General features: G+C 48.8%; 1 pseudogene; it reads right to left on the bottom strand.

Annotated features, from left to right (window-relative positions):
• Positions 1 to 7,768: 7,768 nt before the first annotated feature.
• LOC149122617 (copper transport protein ATOX1 pseudogene) lies at positions 7,769 to 7,985 on the bottom strand (annotated as a pseudogene).
• Positions 7,986 to 8,228: the final 243 nt, after the last annotated feature.

Here is an 8,228-nt window from a genome sequence, read left to right on the forward strand (position 1 = left end):
AGTCTGAGTTACCTACGGCAGCAGCTCTGTTCTTTTTTACAGAAAGCTCAAAAGCCCATTTCTCTTTTTCTTCCCCCACGCAAACACAGAAAGTCATTTCTCCCCCTACAACTCGCCGCAGCTGGAGCGGAGATCTGCCGCCTGGCTCTGCGAAGTGGCAGCCCTTTGAAGGCCGTGCCCTGCCATGGGGTGTGTTTTGGGGCTCTGGTTTTCTGGGAGCCCCTTGATGCTTCTCCTTGTAGGACTGAATAGTTGGCCAGATTGGCAGCGAATTTCTCCCGGCAGTGCTAAAGCAGCTGCCGTACAAGGAACGATTTGAAAATACTGGGTGTTCTCAGAGGCAAGAAGGTGAGATTGGCTTATTTCTTTAGAATCCATAAAGAAAATGCAAATGCATTCTGTCTCCCCAGCACCAGTCATGTTCATGGGCAGAGCAGGTGGCTGCCTATATGTTAGTATTTGAAGAGTGCCAAGAAGTTCCCTGGCCAAAAATACCCCCCTACACACACACACATCCAACTTGCCATGAGATGCTAAATCTCTCATTTAGACATCCTCTGATTTGTAATTTTCTCTTTCAGAACACTTTTTTAAAAATTATTTATTTGAGAGGTGGGCAGACAGACTGACGGGGAAAGGATGCTACCATCTGCTTGTTTGCTCCCCAAATGCACACAATGTCCTGCCCCTGCTGGAGCTGAAGCCACATAAGCCAGGAATGCAAGCCCAGGCTCCAAGTGGGTGGCAGGAAGGCAACCAATTGCACCATCACCACTCACTCACAGCGTCTGTGCCAGCAGGAAGCTGGAGCTGGGAATCAAACCAAGGTACTCTGACATGGGACATGGGGATCCCAACCATTGTGCCAAATATCAGCTCTCAGTGTCCTCCTTATGAGCGCAAAGAATTTTAGGAAGGAATTATTATCTCCTTGTTATTGGTCCAGTTGTGTCCCCCAAAATTCATATACTGAAGCCATAACCCCTGGTCCCTCAGAATGTGACTATTTGGGGAAAGAAGGTCTTTTAAAAGATGGTTAAGTTAAAATAAAAAGCCATTAGGGAGTGTCCTTATAAGAAGAGATTGGGGGGCCTGTGCTGTAGCTTAGCAGGTAAAGCTGCTGCCTGCAGTGCCGGCATCCCATATGGACACCAGTTCGAGTCCCAGCTGCTCCACTTCCGATCCAATTCTCTACTATGGCCTTGGAAAGCAGCAGAGGATGCCCCAAGTGCTTGGACGAGACTGCATGGGAGACTCAGAGGAAGCTCCTAGCTTCAGATCTGCCCAGCTCTGGCTGTTGTGGCCATGTGGGGAGTTAACCAGTGGATAGAAGATATCTCTCTCTGCCTCTAAGTCTGCCTTTCAAATAAATAAATAAATCTTAAAAAAAGAAGAAATTAGGTAGGACACAGACACACAGGGAGAAGATGACCACCTCCAGGATAAACAGAGGTACCTCAAAGGACATTCACCCTAGTATCACCTTCACCTTGGGCTTCCAGCCTCCATATCTGTGAAAAAATAATGTCTATTGTTTAAGCTACCCAGTCTGTAGTGTGTTGTTATGGTAGGTAGCCCAAGAAAATGGATATACTCCTTAATGTACATTAGTTTATACAATGATCTGATCTTTGTGGAAACTAGTCAAGACTGGGAGTAGAACTGGGAACAGACACTTTCCAAGAAGGCAAAGATTCCCAAAGACCTCTAAGGGAGCTCAGCACAAGGATGCATTGGCAATAGATTGGAGGTAGAAGAAGACAAGGAGGAAGTTCTGATATTCTCATAGGATCACGTGGGTTGAAAAGAGCTAATATATTCAGTGTAGCATTTTGTCCTGACGACAGTGTCTGAGGGAGATACTGCCTCCATTTTATAAAAGAAGAACCAGAGTCTCCAAAAAGGGGTGTGAATTGCTCAAGATCACACTGCCATAGCCTTGACTCAAACCCAAGGCCCTGGACTCCCACTGAAGTTGCCTTCTTTTGCCTTCCAAAGTTCGCCATGGCTGACACTATACGTTTCGCTCAGCTCCTGCACTGTTCAGCCCCTTCCCGTGACCCGGACTTCCTAGGAACAAAGCGCCAATCCCCTTAACCCAAGGTTTATACTACAGCCTGCTACCACAATGGAGACCACCCGTGAGGCCAGGAGTGTGTCTTAGCTCCCTTGCAGACCTCATAACAGCTGATAGAGCTGTGCCCAGATGGAAAGAATATTTGCTGAAGAAACCAACAGGACCTCTCCCTTTTATTTTCTGCAAAAGTGAAGTGGATCACTCCCAAGCACATACAAGGACTTATTCCAAATATCCTTCCATCTGTGGCCTGAAGCTTACCCTTGACCTGGCCAAATGCCCCAGATGTCCGCTGCTGCCTCTCTGACCAGTCTCTTGTGTAATTTAAGAAGAAAGGTGGCTGCCTTCTATGCCTGTCTCTCTGCAGCAGAAACCTGACTGCCACTTCCACTTAGATCCACTGTAACACTCCCTGAAGGGCCCGACAGGGACAACCACAAAAGCCATTTACTCGGGACAGGCACTGCACCATAGAGAGCAGTGCACGGATTAATAAAGTAAGTGGGTAGTCACCCATGCATCACACCACTGCCAATGACATCATCACAATGTGGTCTGAGAATAAGCCCAATGCTTCCTCCTGCCCAGCTCCTCTTCCTAGGCCCATGCACCCCGTTCTGAATCACCCCCTGACTGCTGTGTCCTCTCTCACTCAGTAAGGCCAAGACAGGCTTGTTGCAGCCTTGGAAGGAAGGACTGGCGCTGGGCTTCATGCTCTGCTCTACCTCGAGGCTTTTAATGCTTTCTCAACCAGGGGCCACACCTTCGAACATTCTGTCCCACAGTCACATCCATGGTTGTGAGACAGCCACAGCACTTCCACGTCAGGACAAGTGCATACATTGCAGGGAGCTCTCTAGTTCCCTGTGTGATTTAGAACAGCAGACAGGAATCTCTTGGTGTAAGTGGGGCAGCACCAGACAAAATCAGGAGAGGAACACTAACCTGAATGTGAAGTTTTCTCACCAAGCAGGTCCAGCAGCTGCCATCGCTGAATCCAATGGCTGTCCCTAATCAGAAATCATGCTCTGGGCCACGATCAACACAGAAATCTGAAGTAGGTTTGGGAAGAAGCTGGCAGGTAGCAGCAGTGGGGCTCAGGGTCATGGGGAGACTGGAGGCAGAAGCCAGAAAGTTGTGCCCCAAACGGCTGCAAGGCCAGCTCAGAGCAGGACTCAAATCTCCACAGGGCACAAGCAGAAAAAAACTGGCCAAGAAGGTCAGAAGTCCGGGTAGCAAGGCTGGAGTTAGGAGCTGGATCTCCCATTGCAGCCAAGAGCGCAGGCCCCTGGCCAGTCCTAGCAGAGAACTGGACCCAAGCTTGGTTCCTGAGGGCCGGGGACTTGCTGAGCAAGTGCTTCACATCCCCAGGTGTGAGTCACTCTGACAGTGGCTTAGAGGGACCTGTGCTTTTCACAATGCATTCCCCGGAACAGCTGGGAGCAGGGCAAGCCTGGAGAACAGAACCCAGCTTCGCAGGTGAGCGACCTTGTGCTTCGGTGGAAATTCTCGGCAGTAGCACCTCCACTGCTCTGGCTGTATCTGCTCTTACTCTCTGTCAGCCCGAGGGGACACCAAGGGGTGAGCTGACTCCAGCGACCAGGCCTGCCCCCGCTTTCTCCCTCTGCACCTAAGGGGTGGTGCAGGGCCCAGCAGGGTGGTGGCGCTGCGCCTCCCAGGGCGGTCACAGGGTGGGTCAGAAGCACATTCTCTCCCGGGGGGGGGGGGGGAGGGGGGGGGGGTCCCGGCGCCTTCCTCCGTTTGGGGTCATCAGCACATTGAAAGGGCACGGTGAAGCTGTAAAATGGTATTTTTTTACTTTTAGTCCAGATCTTTACTTACTAGACTGTGGGAGGAGAGCTAAGGAGAATTCTGGGAGCGCCTTCATGTTTGAGTGTGTGTGAGACGAAAGAAGGTCTGTCACTCAAATTACTCCTCAGCCCAAGACCATGGTTCTGTCTTCCGTTTGCAAATGTCTGTCACTCTGTTCCCCCAAAGAGAAGAGGTGCCCATGGCGGGGTGGGTGGAGGGTAGTGTCTCCAGCACGCAGACGGTTCCCATCTTGTCCTGGCTGCCCTGTGGATACCGTTGTCATCTGTACAGGGGTCGTGGGCAGTGGCTTGTGTCAGGGCGGCTGCGGTGCAGGCAAGGAGGCCGGGGAGCAGGGCTTGCATCTCATTTCTCCTGCTGCACTGTATCTAGAGTCTGTCGGTCCGCCCTTCTGTCCTGTGAATTCTCGCCATGAAAAACGAGGCTAAAAGTCCAGGATCACTGCACCACTCCTGAATTAGTGGTGATTGATTTTTATAACTTAATCCCCTTAGACAAGTAAGATAACCTTCAACAGCAAACTCAATGACTAAATTGGAAATCGTAAAAGCCGGCACCGTCCCAAAGATTTCTATAGGAAATAGCTCTAGAAGAACGCCTGGGACACAGAAAGCGACGTAGACAACCGTGTAACCCTGTAGAATTGCATTTTCTGATGGCATACCTCTTGCGTTCAGTTCTATTACCCACCAACAAAGACCAAAGAAGGCCAATCTCTCATTTGACTCTGTCCGTCTGTAGTAGCTGCTCGCTGTGAGGACCCATCTTGACAGTCCAAGTGATCGTGACCAGTGATTCATGTCCTGTGTTTATCTGCTCTTCTAAGAAAAAACCAAAAGACAGTCTAAGTTATTGCTCAGCAATAATCATGTTGTTAATATGCATTAGCAACATGTCTGATTTTCTGATAGCATTATTATGTTTTATATTTTTGTTTACTGTATATTGTGTTTGGTTTTATTTGTTATTTATTTGTGTTTTTGAGGTCTTGCAATGTTTTTGTGTTTCCTATGCTAATAACTAAAGTTTGTAAGACTGTAGAATGCAAAACTTTGAAATGCTAAACTGTCTTATTAGAGGAAAGTAAATCTGACTAAGGAGGAAAAAAAAAAACAGAAGGAATGGCTCATCTTCAGTGTTTGTACTGCTATTTTTTTCTCTGCCTAAAATCTACCCCTCCCTCTCTCCTCTCTCTCTTCCTCATCCTCTCCCCGTCACCACCCTCCTACACGTCTTCCTCCTCCCCCTCTTCCTCTCCTCCCCAATACTTGATGTCGGTAACGAACCTCTCAGCCTGAATAAAACTGCAAAGTCTCATGGAGCCTCCTGCGCTGTCCAGAACCACACACCTGGGTGGGAGCAGTGATTTGAAAACTGTCTCTCTGCTGCCTCACTGGGATTTGTTGCTTGACTGTTTTATTTCCGTACGTGTCCTCTATCAACCCCTCAATGGGGAGGTTCTGTTCGGAGCAAGAAATTCATAGGGAAACACATGCACTACATTCTGGATTCTTACTGGACGTTAGCCTCAATTGCCTCTAAGATTCCTACCAGAATCAAGTACGAGGAACCCTAAACCTGATGGAAGATCATTCAACCCTTAAATTACCTGAGATCTAAAGCATGCCATCAATGAGAATATTTCAGAAAGTTCATGGAAAATGTGTACTATGAGAAACCTGTGCGAGGATTTCTTTTTGCACTAACATAAACTTTAATTCCATTTTTCCAGGAACTCTTTCAAGTACCCTCCTATGCAGACACATGCAAAATGTGAATGAGCCTAATAACAAAATGACCACAGCTGATGGTTATTGAGCACGAACAATGTGCCAGGCACTGTCTTACTGCACAATCTCATTTAGCCCTCATAACAGCCAAAAAGCAATGTTCACTAACATTCCTGTGTTAGAGGTGAAGAAATTGGTGGAGCTCAGGTGGTTCACAAAAGCCACACAGCTAGGCAATGAGGGAGCCAGGAGCCGACCCCCACTCGCACCTCTCTGGCATTCTAACGGGATGTATTTCAGGAGGGAATCCGTCCCCAGGAGGACCTGGCTCCCAGGTCCTGCTGTAGCTCTTCACTATGACAAGCTCTTAGACTTCATTGTGGGACTGAGCCTGGAGCTCCTGGGTTAATGGGTTTTCTCTGCCCTGACACTGAAGATTCTAACAACTCATCCATTTACTTCAGTCTCAGCACACAACCACTTCTGTGACTGCTTCCTGGCCTTGACCCCATGCTCACATTATTCCCTGGATGCTCGGGAAGCAAGCTGCTTAACAGCTGTGAAGCCAGAGGCACTGGCCTCACTCTGGAAGGGAGCCGCTGGTGTGCCTGAACCCCACCTTTGCTTCTCTGTGCATATACCTCTGCCCTCACATACATTTGCTTCATTAACTCCAGCCGGGGAGGCGGGGGGTCTGGCCAGCTACGCTGTCTGGTTTTGGAAACCTGATGAGTCACTCTGTTGTGGAATTTTATCTCATTGCCTCTAACCATATTGCATTTAGCCAGTAAATGATTTTTAGAGTAATATCAGACCAGGAGAGAGAGGCATGTGTGTGAATTTGAGTTTGTGTGTATGTAAACATGTACATTTGTGTTTTCGTGTGTGCATGCCGGCACACATTCATTCATCCTTATGTGTGTGTGTGTGTACTGTCTACCTCATCACCAGACTATAAACTGCGGAGTTGTCTTCAGCTTGCTCATCCACACTCACGTGCTCACATGCCCACACATTGCATCCCTCCCTCATTCCCACAAACACTGTCCTTGTTTAAGGTCTCAGTGTCTCATCCCTAGATAACTCGGCCAGCCTCCTGCCCCACATTTGCCCTCCTCCCAGCTCCTGCCTCTCTGATCCATCATTCACATTAAGGCCAGAATCACCAGCCTTACAGAAGGTCAGCCACATCACAATTCTCAGAATCGCACAGGAGTGGGAATCCTGAGTTAATATCACATCCCAAGCCTGAAAGTCTATCTCCAAATTTACTCTCCAACCTTATCACCCGCTGCATAACCATCACTCACCTGATGGTTCATCCAACCAACCATGTGTAGAACCAACACTGACTGAGCCTCTGCTGGAGCTGAGGAATATTTGGAAACAGAACATGAACCTGTGGTCAGCACTGTCATTGCTCCTCACATCTCCTTCCAGGACTCTGCCCAATGCCGGCACTGCTCCCTCGGCATAGAACGCCCTGCTCCTTTATTTATTTATGTGTGAGGCAGAGAGAGAGAGACAAATAGGCAGACAGAGCTCCCATCTTCTGGTTCACCCCCAAAACACACAAAACAGCCAAGGCAGGGCCACGCTGAAACTGGGAGCAAGAACTCATGTGTCCTGTGGGGGTGGCAGGGACCCAGCTACTTGAGTCATCCTCACTCTGCTGCCTCCCAGGGTGCACATTAGCAGGAAACTGGAATCAGAAGCAAGGCCAGGACTCAAACACACAGACACTCCTATATAGGATGTGGGTACCCTAAGTGGTATCTTAACTGCCACAGTAAATGCCTGCTTCAAGATAGTCAACTTGGCAAACGGCTAACTTGCATGGGTCACACATTCTGAACTTAAACCCCACTGCCTGTGAAAAGCATTCCCACTACATAGCACTCTGTCCACTCGCAGTGGGCTTTAACAGCCTTTGAACTTGCGATTTGCATTATTCAATAATGAAATATTTTAACACTCCAAAGAAGGCAGGCAGTGGGGTGAAAGTAACCTAGGCTGCTCTCCTGCTGCACTCAAACTGTCAAAGGCCATGGCATGACCCTGATGAGAGCACCACAGCCTCACCCACCTGCCCACTTTGGTCCGTCCTGCCAGCTGGGGTTCCAGGCTCTTGCTACTTGGGGCCAAGGTAGGAAATGATAGGGAACAGCCTTTCCTGTTTCCCTCAGGGTTACCAGCAGGGCATCCAACACCATGTTCAGACTCAATGCAAATCTTCCTGTTGGGCAGGTCAGTGTTACACTCTAGTCCTCCCATTTGTTGAGGACTCAAGAGATGGTTTCTGCACAGCCCTCACACATCACGTCCACAGAAAACTCATGTTTCGGCATGGCAAGTACAGTGGCAGTGGGGGTGGTGGTGATGGCAGCAAGAAGCAGTGTGTTTCCAGGCCCCAGAATCATTCTTCAACTCAGATGTCCTCTTGCTGTGATGTTGACCCTAGTCTGCTCAGAACCCCTTCCTGGGGACTGACGACCTACGTTCTAATGCCGACTTTGCTGCTAATTAGCTGTGAGACTTTGTGCAAATTTCTCAGCCTCCTAAGGTCTCAATTTCCTGGTCCTGAAAAATGA

Source organism: Oryctolagus cuniculus, chromosome 13 (assembly GCF_051225735.1).
Source record: "Oryctolagus cuniculus isolate XC-2025 breed Fujian yellow rabbit chromosome 13, ASM5122573v1, whole genome shotgun sequence".
Lineage (NCBI taxonomy): Eukaryota > Metazoa > Chordata > Mammalia > Lagomorpha > Leporidae > Oryctolagus > Oryctolagus cuniculus.